The sequence below is a fragment of the Ursus americanus genome, chromosome 9 (assembly GCF_024610735.1).
Source record: "Ursus americanus isolate L20-20 chromosome 9, mUrsAme1.1.p, whole genome shotgun sequence".
Classification (NCBI taxonomy): domain Eukaryota; kingdom Metazoa; phylum Chordata; class Mammalia; order Carnivora; family Ursidae; genus Ursus; species Ursus americanus.
In genome coordinates, this window is record NC_142135.1 from 58,048,038 (window position 1) to 58,069,722 (window position 21,685).

General features: G+C 41.0%; 1 protein-coding gene across 1 annotated transcript in view; it reads right to left on the minus strand.

The window, feature by feature from the left end:
• Window positions 1-21,685, minus strand: part of KCNB2 (potassium voltage-gated channel subfamily B member 2) — a 387,449-nt gene that overhangs the window by 290,199 nt on the left and 75,565 nt on the right. The window lies entirely within an intron of this gene.

The window sequence follows — 21,685 nt, forward strand, 5'->3', positions numbered from 1 at the left end:
TCTGTATCAAGATGGGTTTGTTAGCCATAAAATGACTTAAAAATTTTAAAACCAATTTATATTGCTAATCTGTACGATCAGTGGAGATAGAAAGAAGGAACTTCCTAGGTGGTAATTTGTGCACCCAGGGCATAACTGGAGTTAATAATGAGAAATCAAAGAAGTCACAATGAATCTACATAAATTGGGTGATGGAGGGGCACCTGGGTGGCTCAGTCGGTTAAGCATGTGACTCTTGGTTTTGGCTCAGGTCGTGATCTCATGAGTTGTGAGACTGAGCCCTGGGTCAGGCTCCATGCTCAGTGCAGAGTCTGCTTGAAGATTCTTTCTCTCCCTCTCCCTCTGCCCCTTCCCCCTCAAATAAATAAATCTTTAAAAAAAAATTGGGTGTTGGATTTAATACTGCCTAAAGTTGGCCTTAGAAGTACTTCCTTTGGGCATTTATCCTCTAAAGGCACCAAGGGTGTATTTATTTGGAGTTTTTCTATTTTGGGGTGGAAAACAAAGCAATGTAGTGGGAAAAGTTACAGGCTCTTTCACAACAACCACATGTCCTAGCAGGTCATCCAATCTCTCCAATATAATTTCTTCAACAATGGAGAAAATGGTATCAAATGGTTTCTGAGTTTTTTCCAGCTATAAAAGGCTATATGTTTATTGAAACTGGATTTTGCAGAAATTTGGGGGCACCGTTAGCTTGTGTGTGCTTTTTGTTTGCTTAAGAGGCAGAAATTAGACAGTAGTTAAGATTTTAAGGCTGATTTGAAAATATATGTGTTTGCTTTATACAACAGAACTGCACAATTAAAAATATTCATTAAAAGAACTCAGCAGGGTGACTGGATGGTTTAGTTGGTTAAGCGTACGACTCTTGGTTTCAGCTCAGGTCATGATCTCAAGGTCGTGGGATCAAGCCCTGCGTAGGACTCCATGCTCAGTGCAGAGTCTGCTTCAGGTTCTCATTCCCTCCCTCTCTGTTCCTTCCCCTGCTCACTCATGCTCTCTCTCTAAAAAAAATAAACAAAATCTTAAAAAAAAAAAATCTTAAAAAGTCTTAAAAGAAGAACTCAGCTTCTGGAGCTGTGAAGGAGATTGGTATGTGGTTATTTTGGAAAGAAGTCAAAAAATTAGCCACACCCCTGCAGCTTGGTGGCCCATGTCCTTGGCGGAAAGAGTTTCTGGGGACTAAATAAACAAAAAGCCTTAATTTGATGGTAGTTTACCAATCTTGTGCAAGTTTCCATGTAGCTACAGGGCAAAACTTTGGGGTATCCACTTTAGGTCAAGTGCATTGTGAAGGACGAAGAGAAAAAAAGAAGAGATGACAGAATAGGTTCTGAACCATGCAAAGCTCACAGGATCTTAAATGATCCCTTACAGTGTTCTGAAGAGCTGAGGTAGGAAACTCTAATTACTAGTGTGGGGGAAGAGAGTGAAAATTCCAACAATAAGGGATGAATACAGGTGTTAACATGTGCTTACTGCTTTCCATTCATTTTCTCACTCAATCTTCATAACTATACAAGATAGGCAGTACTATTATTATCATCCCATTTTGCAGATGAGAACATGAGGAGTGAGCTGGCCAAAGTCTTAGAGTTGGTAAGAGGAAAAACAAGGAAATACCTACCCAACTACCCCTTTAGTTTTTTTAAAAACCCTTTTCTATCTACTCCTCATTCGATAGCTTGTTAATTTCTTCTCCATCTCCTCTTCCTCCTTCTTCATCTCACTCAACTACCTCTCAGTCTGGTCTCTAGTAGGTTTTTCAGTACTCACTCTGCTTTCTGTTCTCATATGAGGTTGATGGCTAGTCTTTCGTGACTTATAGGTTTAACAGTCTTTTAGTCAAGTTCATAAAAAAAAAACAGTGCAATTCATCTGTTAAATGGAATTTATATGTAAAGGAGATGAGAGAACAGGGATTTGGAGAGGTCTTCCAAGAATTAGCTATTTAAAAAGAAACAAAAGAGAAAGGGAGGGAGGGAGGGAGAGAGAGAGGAAACGAACCTAATAGTGGCAATGAACACTGAAGCGTATCTCTGCTTCATTAGCACCACCAGCAACACTGCACACATTTCCTCATTCCTCCAGTCTCCCAGCCTACACACATGCTCATGATTAGCTAATAGTGATCATCTGATGGAAAAGAGTAAAAGTGACTATATCACTCTGGATGGATTGATAGCTCTAATTTCCCTGCAAAAAAAGGGTCTATTCAGAAAGAGGAGGAAAAACATCGTTTATCACAGCAATGAGATAAACTGAAATCCCTTAGTACAATTTGCCGAGCAAAAACAGATTAACTCTCTCAATACAGGCTATTAAAAAATACAGAGTTCATTTAGAGTAGGACTGTTCTGGTTTAATCTGGTAACACTGCTAAATACTGGGTTACCCCAGGCTATACAGTGCAGCAGACCATTTCATGCTCAGCAGAGCCGGAGTCAAAGGCGTTGGACCTGCATCAGCTAGTGATGGTGGCAGAAGGGTTTTAGCCCCAGAATCTCTCCAGAATCTCTATTAACCACGTCAAGCCACCCCAACAAGCATTGTATCTTAATACAAACCATATGCTTGCTTGGCAAATGCACTTTCCAGGCAAGAGCACCAACTTCCACTCTTTTCAACCCATTACTGCCTGTAGGGTCCTCCTGGGGGAAATGATTTGGGAAGTAGGTATTTCAAGACTGGAAGACAGTTATTCAGCCTTATGATAATGTCAGAGTTTGTCAGAGGCAGAAATGGGTCAACACCTGATTTCTATGGCTCCTTGTTCTTTTTTCTCCTTTGCCTACATTGCTTACTTTGAACTAAAATTAAGATCTGATCTTTTATAATTTGAACTGTCGTGCCAAAAATCAATCTAAGAGATCAAGACATGACTTTTTTTTTAAAGATTTATTTATTTATTTATTTATTTATTTATTTATTTATTTATTTTAGAGAGAGAGAGCACGTGCAGGGGGAGAGGCACAGGGAGAGGGATAGAGAGAGAGAGAGGCAGACTCCCTGCTGAGTGCAGAGATCTACAAGGGGCTCAGTCCCAGAACCCTGAGATCATGACCTGAGCTGAAATCAAGAGACAGACGCTTAAACGACTGAGCTATCCAGGCACCCCAAGACTTGACTTATTTAAGAGAGAACATTGTAGTTGTAAAGAGCACTGTCTTAGGGGTCAAAGAGAACTAGGTTACAATCCTTCCTTTGCTTCTTTGTAGTGTGTGCCTTTGGGCAAGTTACTTAACTTCTCTGAGCTACAGATTTTAATATGCAGTATAACAAGGATCATAATATTCCTGACCATAATATTGCCTCTCACGGTGAGGACTGATGAGATAAAGGATATAAATCATTTAATAAATGTTGCTGTCATGATCACAACCTTATCTAACCAAAATGAAAGGATTAGAGCTAACTAGAGAAAAACTGCATCCTTTCCATAGTTCATAACAGATACTTATCTGCAAATAGATTTCTAATTCAGATAAAAAGCTAGTCTGTTTGTTCTCAGTTAATATATAATACCTTTTAGTAGTACATATTTGCTCTAATGATTTGGACTTCAACCACCTCTTCCCAAGTGACAACTTAATGCCAGACTCTCCCTGTAAACTGTCCTTTTCACTTAACTATAACCATAATAGATGATACTATATTCCCTGTTTTACAGACAAGGAGTTTCAGAGACACTGTGTGATGGGCCCAAATTTGTGAAAGAGTCAGGACCTGAACCCACGTCTTCTGATTCCACTGCTATTGCCTCAGGTTCTCTGCACATCAGAAAACTTACAACAGCAAGAGGTAACCTTCACTGATCACGCATATGTGCCAGGTACTGCTCTAGTCACCTAGAAAGGTAAACCTAGAGTCCTTTAAAAACACTATGAAGTACTACTATTCCCATTTTATAGACTAGGAAAACTGAGGTAACAAGGAAATTAATTCAGGAACTTGCCCCAAGTGACACACATAGTAGGCAGAAACCAGACCATTTCTCCATAAAGCCTGCACTGTTAACCACCATGCCGTAGGGAAGTCACGAATTACAAGACCCTTTTGATCAGAAGAAAGGTGGCCGGGGGTTGTTTTAAAGGCTTCCATTGACACAAACACTTATCTCTTCTCCTTTACCTTTCATGCCCCAAAGGAAGTTTCAGCGCCTTTCTTCATAGTTGACATGGCAGGGTATCTGCCAGCGTTGGTAGTGTACTTCTCTTCTACAAAAAGAGCAAGAGGCAAACCCAGTAATACTGGAGGTGAGGAAGTAAAAGTGAAGACCAGGAGCATTTCCCACTCTCACACGGTGAGATCTCAGTGGCAGAGATGAGGGCACTCTTCATTCAATTCTGGGTTCCATGTTTCTCAGAAGGATCACACAGTTCCTCTGGGGCCTTTTCTGTCAATCAGGCAAACTCAGCTGAGTGACAGGATAAAAAGTCAGTGGGACGATAATTCCTTCATTTTGATGGTAACCAAACCTAATCTTGATGATTCCGAATCTCACATAAATTGAATTGTATTGTGTTAGAAGCCCTTTCAAACCCTTCGATCTTTGAAGGTAAACGAGATGACATCTGCCCCTTGGCTACCTCCAGTCAGGATTTACAGCTTACAGCTGAAGAGGAGAGGAAGCCTATCTGGGTCCAGCCTCACCAACAAGCACAGACAGGAACGCCCAGCCCTCGTAGCCAGCATCAGGCACCATAAAGGCTTACTGAGGGATTAGGTTTCCCGCATAGGTTTGAAAGTGGAGCCTGTGCTATTTACATCCAGACCAGACCTGGGGCAGGTATACAAATGCTAAGATACCAGAGTCACACTGCTTGGACCAGCTCTCAAGACAGAAGCTAGCGTGTTCCTGGGCTTCCCGAAGAATTCCAGGTTGCTTAAAAGAGATTTAGAGGAGGGAGAGAATGAAGGTAATATTTTAGTCCAGCCCTAATGTCTCCCCATCAACACAAATTATTAGACCATATTGTCTCCATTCTCCAATTATACTTAAAACTTTTTAAAGACATTATCTTCCTTATGCTAACTCAAGACCCTATTTGGATCCAAATTTTAACTTGATGTATTCTCTTATAAACTTATTATTCTCTTTAATTAGATTTGAGTTGATTAGAGCTAATGGCATTCTTCATAGTTGTTCTTACCCTGCTGAGGGAACACAGCATCATTAAAATTATACTTTAAATCCCAGTGCCCAGGCAGAAAAATGAAACTGAGCCATTTAACTTTCCCAGTAATATGAATATATTTAGTCTAGAAATCACAATTAGTATGGGAAAGAAAACAACCTTTTGGGGGAAAAAATTCATCCTATTTTGTTTGTAGTCTAAATTCTTACCATGCAAAGCACAGCCTAAGGACTTGCAGAGGCTGTGTCACCTGGGAGGTGGGCAGAAATGTGGAGGCTGAGATCCCACTCCAGACCCATATAATCAGAATCTGCATCTTCACAAGATCCCCAGGCGATTCATGAGCACATTAGAGTTCAGAAGCCCTGCTCTATATTCTCCCTGAGTTCTCTGTACTGTGATCTTAGTCACTGAACAGAAAGAGAAGTACACCATTACTATTTCCCTTTTCATCTTTCTGGGAATCCCTTTCAGTTAGTTATCCAGCATTTCCTGAAAGAAATTAAAATTGAGCCCAAACTTTCAGAATATTTCAAGTTTTCCCACATTTGGATCAAGTCTAAGAACTCTTCCAAATATGGACATCAACCAGTTTTAGAGAGGTAAGAGAATGCAGTCACCAGGGCCAAGTGATGATCTCCCAGTCTCATAGGGGAACAAAGAGATGCAGAATATGCAAGTCAGAAAGACAGAACCCATAGAAGATGTGCTCACAGAATGGCTCCCCAAAGATACCCATGCTCTAATTCCTGCAACCTGAGTATGTGAAATTACATGGCAAACAGATTTTGCAGATGTAATTAAGGTTACAGATCTTAAAATAGGGAGATTATCCTGGATTGTCTGAAGGGACCAGTCTAATCACATGAGCCCTTACAAGCAGAGAATGTTCTTTGGGAGTGGGCGAGATGAGGCAGAAGGAAAAGTCAGAGAGATTCGGAGCTTGAGAAGGACTTGAGGTGCCATTGATAGTTTGACTATGGGCACTCAGATGAGGAATGCAGGAACACAGAAATCAGCCAAACCTACCGGACTTCTGGCCCGCAGGTCTCTGAGATAATAAATTCATGTGTCTAATGCCACTAGTAGTAATTTATTTTGGCAGCAATTAAAACTAATACAAAAAGGATTAAATACAAACCCAATGAATGTAGCTGAACTGAATTATTTCAAGATATGAGTTACACATGGAGGTTATGTTTAACAAAATTCTGCCATATTGGGGGAAGGCTGGAGGTGATAATAAACATACTTTTTTGACCTCCAGGAGTTAATTTTGTCAATGGAATATGAAGCATGCCCATTAACAGTGTTGATTCAGTTTCCTAATTAAATGCTTATCAATTAACTGCATAATTCTTCTAATAGTAACAGATTAGGCCAAATTATGATGATGTTATCACTGATGAATGAAAACATCCCTTCACAGCATGAAGGTTGGCACCATCATACTTATTTGCCATGGTGACTAGGCTGGCAGCAATTAGTTGAGAGTGAGGTGTAGTTCACAGAACTAGCATCCTAATGCATCAGCAAACTCTTCCTATAAATGGCCATATAGTTTATATATTATAAGCTTCATGGACCAAATGGTCTCTTTTGCAATTCCTCAACTCTGCCAGTGTAGTGTGAAAGAAGTCATAGGCAATATGCAAATGAATGAGGCTGTGATCCAATAAAACTTTATTGGCACCAAAACTTGAATTTCATAGAATTTTCCTAGGTCATGAAATATTATTCTTCTTCTGATTTTTTTTCTCGGCACTTCAAAAATGTGAAAACTATTCTAGGCTTGGAGACCACAGAGTAACAGGCAGTGGGCTGGAGTTAGCTGATCCCCGTCCTAAAATTAAGGCTGTACTTGAACAAAGGAGGTATTGGCACAAGGCTGAAGCCCGGGGTGGATTGACAACTCCTTCAGGACATTCTGAGTAATAGGGAGGTCAACTCAATAGGAATATCTGTTTTTTGAAAGAATAAAATATTCATTTGTTAGAATTCTACCTTAACAAAGGACATTTGTTCACGTATTGATATTAACGTCTGACAATTTAACAATTCAATGACAATGCTGTTATGGGTTGAAATATGTTCCCCCACCCGCTCCTCCTGCCAACAAAAAAAAAGATATGTTGAAGTCCTAACCCCCAGTATCTCAGAATATGACCTTATTTGGAAATAGGGTCTTCACAGATGTAATCAAGTTAAGATGAGGTTATTAGGGTGGCCCCTAATTCAATATGACTAGTGCCCTTATAAAAAGGAAGAATCTGGACACAGACCTACACACAGGGAGAATGCCACATGAAGATGAGGGCAGAAATCGGTGTGACGCAGTAGAAGGCAAAGAACACCAGGATTGCCAGCAAACCACCAGAAGCAAGGAGAGACATAGAACAGATTTTTGCCCGCACAACCTCAGAAGGAACCAACATTGCTGACATCTTGATTTAGAGTTTCTAGCCTCCAGAACTATGAGACCATCAATTTCTGTTGTTTAAGCCATCCAGTCTGTAATACTTTGTTAAGAACAGCCCTAGGATACTAATACAAATGTCTTTCTTCCTTTCAGAGGGGTGGTCTCTAATGTATTTTCTTTCCCCTCATTTGCCAAAATAACTGTATGCTGGTAGAAAGGAGTAATGTTAACAAATCTGGTAGTACGGGGGATTGGCTACTAGTCTGCACTGTTAAAAAGAACATATCTAAAGTCTGGCCCTTTTATTTGTTGTGTTAAAAAAAAATCAACATTACTAAGGTTAAGTCAGTAGCTGGAAATTCACACAGGCTACCTATCGGTGCCTTGCTAATAGACAGTGGCAGTTTGATCAACATGTACTAAATAGAGAAATGAAATATCAATTGCACCAAAAGTGTAAAATTGAAGACCTCTGGATTTGGAGTGGAATGAAAGGAAAAAGAAACAAAAATTCTATGTTATATTAACCTCCCACCCTGTTATATCTCTCCATCTATGTTGATAATTATGTGAATTTTATTAAATACTGCGTAGAATAACTTACTTGAAGATTAAATTCTTACAACTATTATAACTAGTAGTGTGGGGATAAATGCTTAATCACCAGCTCTTGGGGGGAAGAGGTCTGCTTTCTCATATTTGCCAGTTTCTGTGGCATAACTATCTCTGCCATAGTTGATTTCGAACTACTGGCGTTATTTCACTGAACACTTAGTAGGATAATTTCTCACCAGTTGGTGCCAATCGGGTTATAACTGGCTATAACAATACAACTGGTTAGAACAATATTATCTTACAAAATTGTACATTTGACAGATACTCGTGCTTCAAATGGGTTAGCTTGCTATAAGGGATAGGGTAAGTTGGCACCTTGGTATTAGAAGTGATTCCAGAGTTTCTAGACATGGTGCTGCCTCTAACTAGCTATGTGACATTAAGAAAGGGACTTATCTCTGTAGGCCTCAGCTTCCTCATCTGTGTATTTATTCAACTAATGTTCCCACTCTCTAAACCACTGTAAACTGAGGGAGGGCAGAGGCTCGTCTCTTGCTCATGGTCTGCCTCAGTGGCTAGTACAATGCCTGGCTTAGGAGGCTCTGAGAGTGGCCATCTGTATTCTTGCAAGTCCAGAGCCATTCTCTTCTGGTGATAGCACTATCATTTTCTTTGAGGAATTTCTTATCTTCTACTTTCTATTCATGTGATTGAAGTGAAATTTATTCCTTTCCTGGCTCAAAATGAGCATGTGAATCAGGCCTGGCCAATCAGAGCATCACAATTCCCTTGCCATACCAGCTACTATGCTTAGCCTAGAGATTGGCATGTGATTCAGACAGAACCAAGACAGCTCACTATTGCGTTATTATCATTATCATTACTATTATTTTGGGATTCTGGGAAAGAGGAATTTGTTTTCCACTGGGATTGCTGAGAGGATATTTTGGAAGGCTGCAGTTTCTGGACGCCACAGAATGCCAATGAAGGGAGAGCCTGCCGAAGACTGATGAACACAGAATTGAGCTTAACTCTGGTAACATCAGTGCCCCTAAATAAGGAGTTACCAACCAGTAGGAATCTATTCCTCCTATCAGTGGGATTCTTCCCATTGTTAACACCTGCACCTTCTCTATAGGGTTTCTTTGAGTACAAGTCACAATTTATTCTTCAGAAGTCCTAGATTTATCCTACCTAGATTTACCATAACTGACTTTTCCTTACGTCAGAAGTGTTAGGTGGCATAATGCCTCAAATGTCTTCATGTTTTTGGACTTGATAACAGTGGCTTTGACTCTCCTCAGCTACATTACCTTCTGGGGTTGCACGTGGCTTGGAAAGCACTTTCAACAGCGCATGTGTGCAGGGAGTAGGGCTAGGCCTATTCACAAATGTTGACCCTAAGAGAAATCTACCAACTCCCAATATCAGCTATAGCTAAGGATAAAATGGTAAACGCAAAGGTGAGAACTTCCCTACCTTGAAAGCTGCCTCTCCAGGCACTGCAGAGACACACATTTATTAGCATGAGTTCTCCTGAGATATCAATCTCAAGAATCAATCATCCAGAAACTCTCCTAAAATGTGTGATTTTGATGCCTGGGTAGCACTTCCTTCCTGGGAGAAACATGCTAACCTGCTAAACCACTGTGAAAAGAAGTGCTTCAGATAATGTCAGCCACTCCCTCAGTGCACAGCACACACACGCCCCGACAGGGACACGATCCACATAATAAAGGACAATACAGTTAGTTCTGCTATAACATTACACACGGTTTCTAAAGATCACCACGCTAGGCAAAATCATGCAAGAAAAACCACAGGGCTCGTGAGAAAAATGGGTGGTTAAACTGCAGTGGTGAAACACAAGGGGGGGAAAAGTCGCCTAAGAAAAAGGGGAGCAGAGCTTTACACATGTTAAATGGTTCAGAAATACAGAAATACTGCAATAAATAGAACGCTGTATCTGGAAACAACCTGGCGTTTGCTTGTGGAAGTGGGCTTTGGAAGGACTGCAGCTTCTAAGTTATCGGGAAAGGGTAGGAGGAAGGTGATCTGAATGCAGAAGGGAAGCTGGAACCCCAGATGTGGGTGTGTGTGGCTCCCAACACACGGGGAACTGAAATAGCTGTAAAAAGGGCAAATGTGAGAGATGCCTCACGCGTGGTTTGTGCATTCCTGCACAGCCCCTTTCAGCGGGCTGCAGCGTTATATGCATTCATTGGTGTTTATCATGGACAAAATCACACAGAAGAAAACAAAACATTCTATTATGCTCACACCATTCCCTAACATATCAACTGCGTTTTCCAAATAAGTAGGCAGCAGAACTGACTGTGCCCTGCTTTTTGCCTCTATGTTTTCTACTGAATCTAGGTTAGAGACAAGGTTGTTTATGATATATAATGTAACATTTTCAGATGTACAGAAAAATCCAAATTTAAAACCTCCAGAATGTGTTTTTAGGATCTGTTAGTCATTAGGCTAAATCCTTCCTGTCCTTTCTCTTCACTCCTTAGCGACTTCTAGACTTAGCACTTGGGATCCTTGTATTTTTTGCATTCTCTTCCGCACAGAAATCTGCTTTCATGAAAAAGTGTGATGAACTTATTCTTACTGAAGATTGTGTGACTGATAAGGTTAAAGGAGAAGGAACAATTTTATAGCAATTAAAACTTCAAGGTAAGGGAATTTAGCACGTATTTCTGGAAGCCAGGCATTATCAAAAGGGTGGGAGCACTGCTACTGGAGGTTAAACTAGAGGTCTTGTAAATACTTCATAAACAGCACACAATGGTCATCTACTGAGAATCATGGCCTCAGGGCCCCATTTATCCTGGTTGTTTAAAGAGTGGCTGTGGCATCAGAAGATGTACTTCTCCATCCTGGTTCTTCCTTATACTAGTTATTTAAGAGTGTTGCTCAGAGCCCATCCCACCACCCTCAAATATTTTTCACAGGGTTTTTATGAGGAGCAAATGGAAGAACATAGTTTCTAGCATCGTGCCTGTCACGTCATCAAGAGGCAGCATGCGTGACGGCTGAAAGCACCAGCTCTGCAATCAGAATGTCTGGATTCGTCTTGACCCCACCACTCCCTCTTTGTTGGAACTTGGATATGTCTCTTAGGTTCCCAAGGTTCCGTGTCTTCCTCCATACAATGGGGACAGTGATCCTTTTAAGAAAACAAAATTAAATACATATCAGAGTGCTCAGCACATGGTCTAGACAGAGCTAGTGCTCAATACGTGTTATTAATAACAATCACAGGAATTCAGTAAGAGCTAGCTCTATGGACACCCTCTGCACACCACAAGACAAACGTTAGTCATTTAACTGTATGCGACACATCTACCCGGAAGCGGCCCAAACGTGCTCAGAATGTGATGAACTACCCATCAATTTCAAAAGACACTTTAGTTTATTCCATAAAATGTGGACTTAGCTCTGTGGTTTGCTGATTAAGCATAGGTTCTTGGGGACCCAAGAGACTAGCAGCACGAAAGTGCTGGACAGATGGCCTAGGGTGGGCTGCGGTCTGTGTGCACGGGCATTCTGGGGCTGCACGCAAAGCCAGGTGTCTCGTGTAGATACTCCGGCTAAGCCCTCGCCCTCCTTAGCTCTCTGGCCCAGACACCAGAACTAATGTTTGTGCCATGTTAATAAATGTGACTTCAATCTTCTGAATGAATTCTAGGTTTCCTTTTAGGTGGTAGTCTTTCTATAGAAATAGAATCACAAGGCTCATTTCGAAATTGCTTTTTTATTCTAGTGACATTTGGCAGTTTTGCGTTTAAGCTTTTAAGTATCTTGTTTTTGAAATGATTACATGTGCTGCGTGAGCACATTCTCAGGGCCCTGCAAAGTTCTGATTCTGAAGCTGAAGCCTGCACAGAACGCTTTTTCTGTGGCTGACGATGCCGTCTCCATATTCTTTCCCCGAAGTAGTATCACCTGGTAATTCAATACGAGCATTTGTTCAAAATATTTTTTTTTCTCCTTTGGACCCAAACCAAAATTCTCAAATGTAAAATATTACCACACTGGAAGCACAGATTTTTGAGAAAATTCACATTTTCTTTCTCATTTAGCTAAGGCTAGTGAGCGTTATACTTAGAAATTATAATTTAGATGAACTGAAGCTTCTAGCATGTGCATGTTCTAGATTTATTCGAGCATAAGCTCCTCCAGGAAAGCACTTTGTTTTGTCCACTGCTCCATTTCCAACATCTAAAACCATGTCTGGAACAGTGTGGGTGCTTGTGTTGGTTCCCATTTCTGTGTAACAAATTACCACAAACTTAGTGACTTAAAACAACAAATGCTTAGCATCCCCCAGTTTCTATGGGTCAGAAGCTGAGACACAACTTGCTGGGTCCTCTGCTAGGATTGCACAAAGGCTACAATAAAGGTGTCAGCCAGTGCTGAGGTCTTGTCTAAGGCTTGACTAGAGAAGTATCATATCAGATTTTGTTGGCAGAATTCAGTTCCTTACGCCTATGATACTGCAAGTTTTGGTTTCTTACCAACTGCTGGCTGGAGGTTCCCTTAGTTCTAGGAGGCTGCCCTCAGCACCTTGTCACGTGGGCTCCCAACACAGACCACTCCTTCAAAGCCACCAAAGAGAGAGGAAGACTCTAGCAAGATGCCTGCTGTGGTGTTACGTAACACAATCACTTACATGTCACCATGTATATCCTTTGCACCACTCACTTGTTCGGAAGCAAGTCACAGGCCCTGCCCACACTCAACGGGGACACAGGACACAAGGGCATGAACCCTGGGAGGAGGGAGTCTAGGGGCCCCCCAGAGAGTCTATCTGCCACAGTGCTCAATATGGTGTGTTGACCCAATAAATGAACCCAGAGCCACAGTATCTAGTTAGCACTTGGTGTGATCATGTAGGGTAAGTTTAAATTTTGAGTCCTTTATTCTATAAACAGTAGACATTCAATTCCTTTTTTGGTTAAAAAACATACCTCTGAGGAAAAAAAAATGATTTGTTAAAAGCCATCTCAGCTCTAAAAAGGTGTAAGAGATTGTAAGTGTACCACAGAACCACAACAGTATCATTTTTTGTTGTTGAAGACAGTGTCTCCACAAGCACAAAGGGATGGTGTGCCAGGGCAGAGGAACACCTCCGTCAAGGAGGAGGCCCTGAAGGTGTGCTTCCTTGTTTAGGCTGCTCTCCCAGATCTTGTGAGCGTACCGAGAACTGGAGAAGTTTTCCCTCAGAATCATCTAGTTCCATATACTTTGACCGACAGACTAGTAGAGAAAGCCAAGCATGCATCAGGCAGAATAAAGGTATTTAAGAAGTCAGCACGCATTTACAGAATTGCTCATGTTTAAACATTTTACTAATATGCACATCACATGAACTAGATTATTTAAATATTAGAGTGGAGTCAACAAGAAAAGGAAGAGGCATGGCTTTTAGTTCTGTGTCTTCTAGTGATTTATGGGATTAGCTGTGGACCAGCTTAACCACTCTATCTAATGAACATAGGCTTATGTGCTGATGAAGACTTAACCCTGAAACATTTGGCTGTCTGTGAGAAAGAAGGGGTAATCACGAGGACACTCAGGGAGCAGTGGCTAGAGAGGACACTTTATGCAAATGGAAGGATGTCTCAGGGGCCAGCCTCAGTGTGACCCTCCACAGCTGAGAGTTTGGGTACCTGGTTTCCCCATGACTTCTCCTCATCTATCAAACAGGGAGAGGAACCAACCTACATCCATGGGTGTTGTAAGAATTAGTTAATATAGGTAATGCATTTAGAATATTGCCAGGAAGATAAATGTTAGCTGTAAGATTTAATACCATTTGTTAGGAAAACAGATTAAAACTTATTCAACTGATCATATGCATTCAAATACCTTCTTTCACAGAAACATGAAAAACAGAAAAAAGATGTTTGTAAATTCACTCCGAGAACCTCAGAAGAAGCCATATTAATACACTACTACTGAGAACCATTTTCCTTTTCTTCCCAAGTCAACAATGAGAGGTAGGCTCTATGTTCTGAAATGCCACAAATTGGTAATCTTTGTGAAATCTGGTCTAAGCTTCCTATGGGCTAGAAGCCTCCCTCCTTCAGCTTATTCAAAAAGTCAAGACTCATCTTTCCCCTAACAACCTATCAACCTTCCTTCCATTTGTAAAATATTTTGGGGTGTTCATTGTCCCCTGAAATGTGTCCAAATGGCTGGGTCCTCCAAGGTCCTCCACTAGAAAAAACCAGTAACTGCACACCAGAGCCTTCGTTTTCTTGCCTTTTCTGTCTCTCCACCTTCCCTGTTTCAGTAAACGATGCCTCAGTCCTCTGCCCAACCCCTTCTTCCCTCTGGGCTTCCTGAGGCCCCGAGATGCCTCCCGCTGCTCCTGACTAGCCCCTCCTCAAGGCTGAAGTTGAGTACTGTAATCCTGGAGTCATGTCAACTTCAGAAGGGTGAAGGATGAGAAATGCCACTAAATCGTGATGGGCATCTCTATGATCTAAGTTGGTAGAAGGAATTTATTTCCTTCCTCCAGCTTTGGGGATAACTATTTTGCCTGATCGATACAGTCAGAGAAAGTTAACCTCAACATTGATTGACTCTGGCTGACTGCAACAGAACTCTTTACAAAAGAAATGCTGCTATCAGATGGCATCATGATTAACAAGCCAGTCAATGAAGACACACCAAAAATAACCTTTACCAGCCTCCAGTTTCCTTCTTTTTACATTATTCTGATTTTGTAAAATCAGAATGCTGAGCCCACCCCCTTGTTTCATAGACGAAGAAATTCAGGCTCACGGAGATTAAGTGTCTCACACAAGCCCACACAGTGAGTTCAAGAACAAGCTGGAGTAGATCCCAGGTACAGAAGTGCTGAGATCCTGGGCTCCTGGAGCTGCTCCGTGGGAATCTCTTTCAGGACTAGAAGTAAGATGCACTGAGCACTTTAATAGATAGGGGTCCAAAATGAACCCACTTCAAATCAAATTCTGCTGCGTGAAAATTATGTTTGAGTGAACATTTCTATATAGAACAGAACAATCAAACATTAGGGTTCTCTTATCAGGTTCTTATGGCATTAACTGTAGGCTAACTTTTAAAGAACATTGCACAGTAGGATTTCATTATGTAAATTATTCATGCCCCTTTTCATTAGATTCCTATTTTTTTAAATTTGCCTGAAGTATTCTGATTAATAAACTAACCATGTGTGGAGGCTTGACACAAGAGGAAATGCTTTCATTCCCATTTCACTTTGCATATGTAGGAAGATGCTTATTCAATCACTTGTCACCAAGGTAATATATAGTCTTAGACTTTCTAGTAGATCATGACTACTACCACATTATTTCTGCTGTTGTGTACAATGGCAAATCATGTTAGTAACACGTTACAATGTCTCCAGTTACTGGAGGGTCAAGAAACACTCCAACTGGTCTTAATTCTTTTGGATAATAGTGATGGACTGGGGAGACATTTATTCATAAGACCAGTTACAGATGCATAGCGCTTTTCTCCTTCTGAAATCATTTATAAATCATTTTTAAAATGTTTATCGTATGTTAAAACCAGGCAAACATTTCTTTTCTTGTTTCACAGAACAAAACAAAGCCTAAAGTCTAAAGCATGTTCGTTTTCTTTGTGCATCTCATGAGGGTCAGAATGGATGTCTTGTTTATCAGTGTCTCCCCAACACTTCACTCAGGGCTTGGCACATTGCAGATACTCATTAATCATGCACTCATAGATAGAATGAGTTATTAAAGTAGATTATAGGTAAGTGACAGAAATTTATGTTTTAAAAGGCCAACTATTAACTCTAAATAGTTTGTCTAAGACTCACTGCCTTGGTATCTGCCTGGGTTTACGGGGACACTCACATCAGATGTGTGAATACCAGCCTTCAAAATTTAATTCAGAAATAACTCTTCAAAATGAATTTCGAAATATGATTAAATTAAGCCATAGTTTTCATTTGATCTCTATTTGATTTTTATAATGAATGAAAGGTTTTAGTCTACATTTTTTTAAAACTGTGGTGCTGGGGCACCTGGGTGGCTCAGTTGGTTAAGCATCTGCCTTCGGCTCTGGTCATGATCCTGGGGTCCTGGGATCAAGCCCTGCATCGGGCTCCCTGCTTCTCTCTCTCCATCGGCCTCTCCACACCCCCAGTCATGCTCTCTACTCTCTCTCGTTCTCGCTCCCTCTCTCAAATAAAAATAAATAAATAAATAAACTGTGGTGTTGATACTGGATTATTTCTTTAAAAAAAAAAAACTGTGCTGTTAATTAAAATGAATGAAGGAAAATAGTTGAGCCAAGTAATGTTGCTATTGTGTAAAAACAAACAAAAAACTTTCTGGGAAGCAAGAGAAAGAGCCATTAACTGAACTGATGATCCATCCCATCTTTTTAGTTGTTTGAGTAGAAAGATCTGGAAGCTGGGATGTAGCCTGGGCAATGTGATCATGTTGAGGATCTTGACTGGCGTGTCCTCCAGGTACACCACCAGATGGCAGAAGCTACTTGGTATGTATGGGAGGTCGTTCCTGACACGCTTGGGTTTAAATCACTTGGATCAGAATAAGTCACAGGGATAAAAGGCACAGCAACAGGGAATATAATCAATGGTATTAAAGTAGTGGTTATATGGTGACAGATGGTAGCGACACCTGTGGTAGGCATAGCATAACATATAGACTTGTCAAATCACGACGTCGTAGACCTGAAACTAATGTAACACTGTCAACTATGCTCAAATAAAAAAATTTTTGAAAAATCATTTTGATCCAACAAAAAATTCAGATCAGAAAGGGTTAAGATGATACAATGTCAACTGGGATTCTTTTGAAAAACACATTTGCATGAATTTGCAGTCTTATTTCTTATGGCGAAAAGGAAGAACCATATGTGCAGAATCACTTATATTAATCATAATATAGTAATATTTCTTGTTCTAGGATATTCGCATACGAGATGGTTAGATTTCTCAGAAAAACAAGGCTCAGAAGGACAGAAGTCCAGATACCATGGGAGTAAGGAGGAATGGGAAATTGTTTAATAGGTACGGATGGCATTTTAGTTTTGCAAGATGAAGTGTTTTGGAGATTGGCTGTACGGTATGAATGTACCTGTCACTCTGAACTATACACTTAAAAATGGTTAAGATGGTAAATTTTCTGTAAAGTGCATTTCACCACAATTAAAATGAAAAAGTTCAGATATTCAGTTTCATATCTAAGGACCTAACATACAATGCACTGAGTTAATATATCTAAAATATGATGCTGCAGAGCTGGACATCTTTGGACAGAAATGCTTCTAAGAGAAACGATTTGGTTAGAAAGGACACTGGGATTTATCACAGACAAATGTAAGAGGGTACTAAAATGCCTGCCTCTCCTGTACATGCTCGTTTAAAATGCTTTCTTTCCAGAAAGTTAAAGATCCAGTAACTCCTTCCAGTTAGCACTAATTTATACTGTTGATATTGCAAAAGAGGACTTAGGATTGAATCAGCACAGACAAGAAGCCCTCCTGTTTCTTTCCAGATAGGCCTTTCTAGTTTCAACCAGAAGAGCACTGGTCAGCTCTCTGGACAGAACATCTAAACTATTAGTTGTATTTCCTCTTGCATGACAACATAGTATTTAACTTTTTACTACTCTCTCAGTATCAACTGCAAAACAATAAAAAATTATTTTCATTGAAATCATCTTTTTGTGGTAAAGATATACAATGGAATATTACTCAGCCATCAGAAAGGATGAAATCTTATGATTCACATCAACGTGGATGGAACTGGAGGGTATTATGCTGAGTGAGTTAAGTCAATCAGAGAAAGACAATTATCATACGGTTTCACTCATATGAAGAATATAAGAAACAGTGCAGAGGATCATGGGGAAGGGAGGGAAAAACAGAATGGGAAGAAGTCAGAGAGGGAGACAAACCATGAGAGATTCTTTACTATGGGAAAGAAACAGGGTTGCTGGAAGGGAGGTGGGGGGGGATGGGGTAGCTGGGTGATGGGCTTAAGGAGGGCACATGATGTAATGAGCACTGGGTGTTATGTGCAACTGATGAATTACTGAACCCTACTCTAAAACTAATGATGTTTAATATGTTGGGTAATTGAATTTAAATTTAAAAAAAAGAAAAAAAATCATCTTTTACTAAAATCTAGTTTTACCAGTGATAAGGATGCATGACAACACAGGAAGACATCTATTTTTAAATTAATATTTAGGGTGAATTAACTGGCAAGGAAAAAAGGAGGGTCTCTGATTCTAAGGGGGGTAGACCCCAAAACTTATTTGGGGGCACTATTTGTTTTTGAACTTGGACCTACTCTTCTGATTCTGGGTCCCACAGAAACTTGAATCATTTGAGATGTTAGTGCTGTGGGATCATCTTCCTACATACGCTGTGCAGTTGGAAAAGCCTGTGGGATAACGTCAGTCTACACCGCCATGTTGGCAGGTATTTTTAGCTTCCCTGTCACACAGATGCAGCAACACAAGGGGCTGTATGGGAAACAGCCGTGTGTGGAGGTACCACAGCGTGGGAGGCTGCAGAGCGGCTGTGGGGCTAATGACTCTCAGTGTCATTGCTGATGCCTACACTGTGAGCCCCAAAGTCATTTTCCCACATACGTACGTCCCTCGCTGAAGAGTCGAGAAGCTTAGATAATATTATGGTGTGTATTTTCTAAAAAAAGGCTGCAGACAGCACTTGCCAAAAAAATTGCTCTATTTTTAATTGGTTGTTTCTGTTTTTGAGGGGTGTGGGGGAATTTAGTGTCTGGGGAAACCACTAGGTGGAGAGTTTAGAAATGAGAAGAAGGCATGAAACCTAGGCGCTGGAGACAAATAGGGTCAGTTCTGAGCATGTCAGTGGGCTTGGGAAATTGGTCTGTGTCCTGTCCTTTCCTTCAGGTTTCTTAGCTAGGAGGAGTCGTTATATTTGTAACTTGTGTGCCCTATTCTGGACTGATTCTGTAGACATCACTTTGTTTACCCCGCTTTTCCAAACCTTTCCTCTCCCTGCCACTGCCCGACACACTGACAAACAAATGATCTCATGCTCTAAATTGCTCTAACCTTCTAGCCTTTCCAAAAGGTTGGGTTCTAACCTGGCGTCTGAATAGTATTTCAGAACACATCCTTACCTCTGATTAAAAACAAACAAAGATAAGTGTTTGCTGATGTATGTATCCGATGGAAAAAGAAATAGCAAAGGAAGGATGTGAAATAAAGGTAGGGGGACATCATTTTAGGAAGGCAGGACTCTGGGGCCCACATCAGGTTTTAACTTTTTTTTTTTTAATTGAGAGAGAGAGAGTGTGTGTGTGTGTGTGTGTGTGCACGCGCGCGTGCGCGCGCACCTGCATGGGATGGGGGAGGGGCAGAAGGAGCGGGAGAGAGAATCTTTTTTTTTTTTAAATAAAGATTTATTCATTTACTTTAGAGGGAGGGGTGGGGTAAGGGGCAGAGAGAGAGGGAGAGAGAATCCCAAGCAGACTCCACGCTAAGCAGGGAGCCCAATGTGAGGTCGATCTCACGGCCCTGGGATCATGGCCCTGAGCCAAAACCAAAAGTCAGATGCTTAACCAACTGAGCCACCCAGGCGCTCACCAAATCAGGTTTTATTGCTTCCTCCATCTAACTACAGACAGACTTAAAGGACTCATCTTTGAGGGACGGGTTCAGCTTTCATTCCCTGAGATCCCCATCTGATCCTTACCTTGCTTCCAAGAAGAAGCAGAAACCAGTGCATTTGATTAATGTAGACTAGTAGGATGGAAACCCCAAAATGGACAATGAACCATGGCTCCCCTTGATTAGTGGGCACTGTTACTATAGACCCTTACTTCTCAATAACTATTTCACTGGCTATTTGGAATTGCTCTGGATAAATCACATGAGAGCCAGAACCTGGCCCATGGCGTGAAGTCAGAGAACTTTGGGAGAGGAAGGAATTCTCGAAGTTAACAAAGATCGCCTGAGAGCTTTGATTCATTGAAACCCCTCCAAGCTTCTTCCATCATTTCAGTGTAAGGCTAAGGGCAGAGTGCACAGCCTCTGTGCAGTCTATGCCCATTATATCAATCTCCTCTCCATACATTAAGCAAATATTTATTACGTCTCTCTCGGTGTGCCAGGTAGAGTTTTAGGAACTGGGAAGAGTTCTAACCTAGACAGGCAAAATCCCTGCTCTCATAAACCTTACATTCTAGGAGGAAGTGGAAGATAGCAAATGGATACAGACATAAGGAAATTTCAGACAGAGCTACACGCTATGAAAATAAAGCCAAGTCATGTGATACAAATGGGAGGGACTTCCTTCTATGCGGTAGTTTGTGGTGTTCTCTTAGAACAACACTGAGCACTTACATGGAGGTCTGTAGGAGTGCTGACAATAGCGACTCCATCTTTGGTCCTCCATTTTGTTCGTGTCCATGCAGTGACCTCCTTTCAGCTACACGCTCCAGGTCCCTGACAGGAATACGGGAAGGCTTGCTCTGATCTTCCCTCTGGTGGCAGATGGCGCCACCCTAGATTATCTCGCAGCGATCCCCTGGCGCACAGATGGTGCCCCTTCAGATAACTACCCTTTGACCTCACCACAATGACCTCTACCTGCACTGTCAATGCTATCAAATCTGGGGATTAAGGCCCAGATTTTGCAGAGAATAGCTGTGCAGTGCCTGGATCATCCACCGCCCCATAACCCCTGTTAGTAAGTTACCCTGAATAAAACCCGCTAAACGGTGTGGGGTAGCTTGCTTCATTTTTCAGTCTCAAAGAACTTGCTCGGTCTAGATGATACTTTACTGTCCTCCTCCTAACAAGGCCTGACTAAAAAAAGCCTAAGAACTGGAAAATTTCATGTTAAGACATACGGGGACATGTCTGATTATTAAAAAGATTCTAAAAACGTTAGAGTAAACAAAAGCCTCGTGCAAGTGACTCTTAACACCCAGGAGGTTTTCTGTGTGACATTGTTCTGTCGTTAGCTTCCACTCCTCATGAACGTGCCACTTGCACAACCAAAATCCATATTGCTTAAAAAATTATAGCTGTATTTCCACCCCAGTTCTAAGTTTATATCTACTCCAAATCTCCATTTGAAACTCTGAATGGCCAGGAAATAGAAGATGACAATTCAGAAAGAACCTACACTTAATCCCAACAAAATGTATAAATTCAAAAGGAATCCTCTAACACAAAATTTAAAAGAAAGAGAGAATGGTTAACATGATGGTCCACTGGGAACCGTAAAATGCCCGACTCTTCAGATAGCTCAGAGAGGCTTTCTTCTCTTGTCACTATGTAGCCCTGGGTTTCATGAGCTAGGGATGGCTAAGAATCGGGACAATCCCTCACAGGCGGCCGAGGTTTCAGCAGCAATACATTATTTTCTATATGTCTTAAACTTAAATGATCTTTTGTTCACCGACTTTATAAACTTCGTAAAATAATTTCTGATACTTAAAAAGCTGTGAGGTTAAGGACTCATGTGAGGGTGAATCTTCTAATCTTTCTTCCTTCATCCATTCATTTCA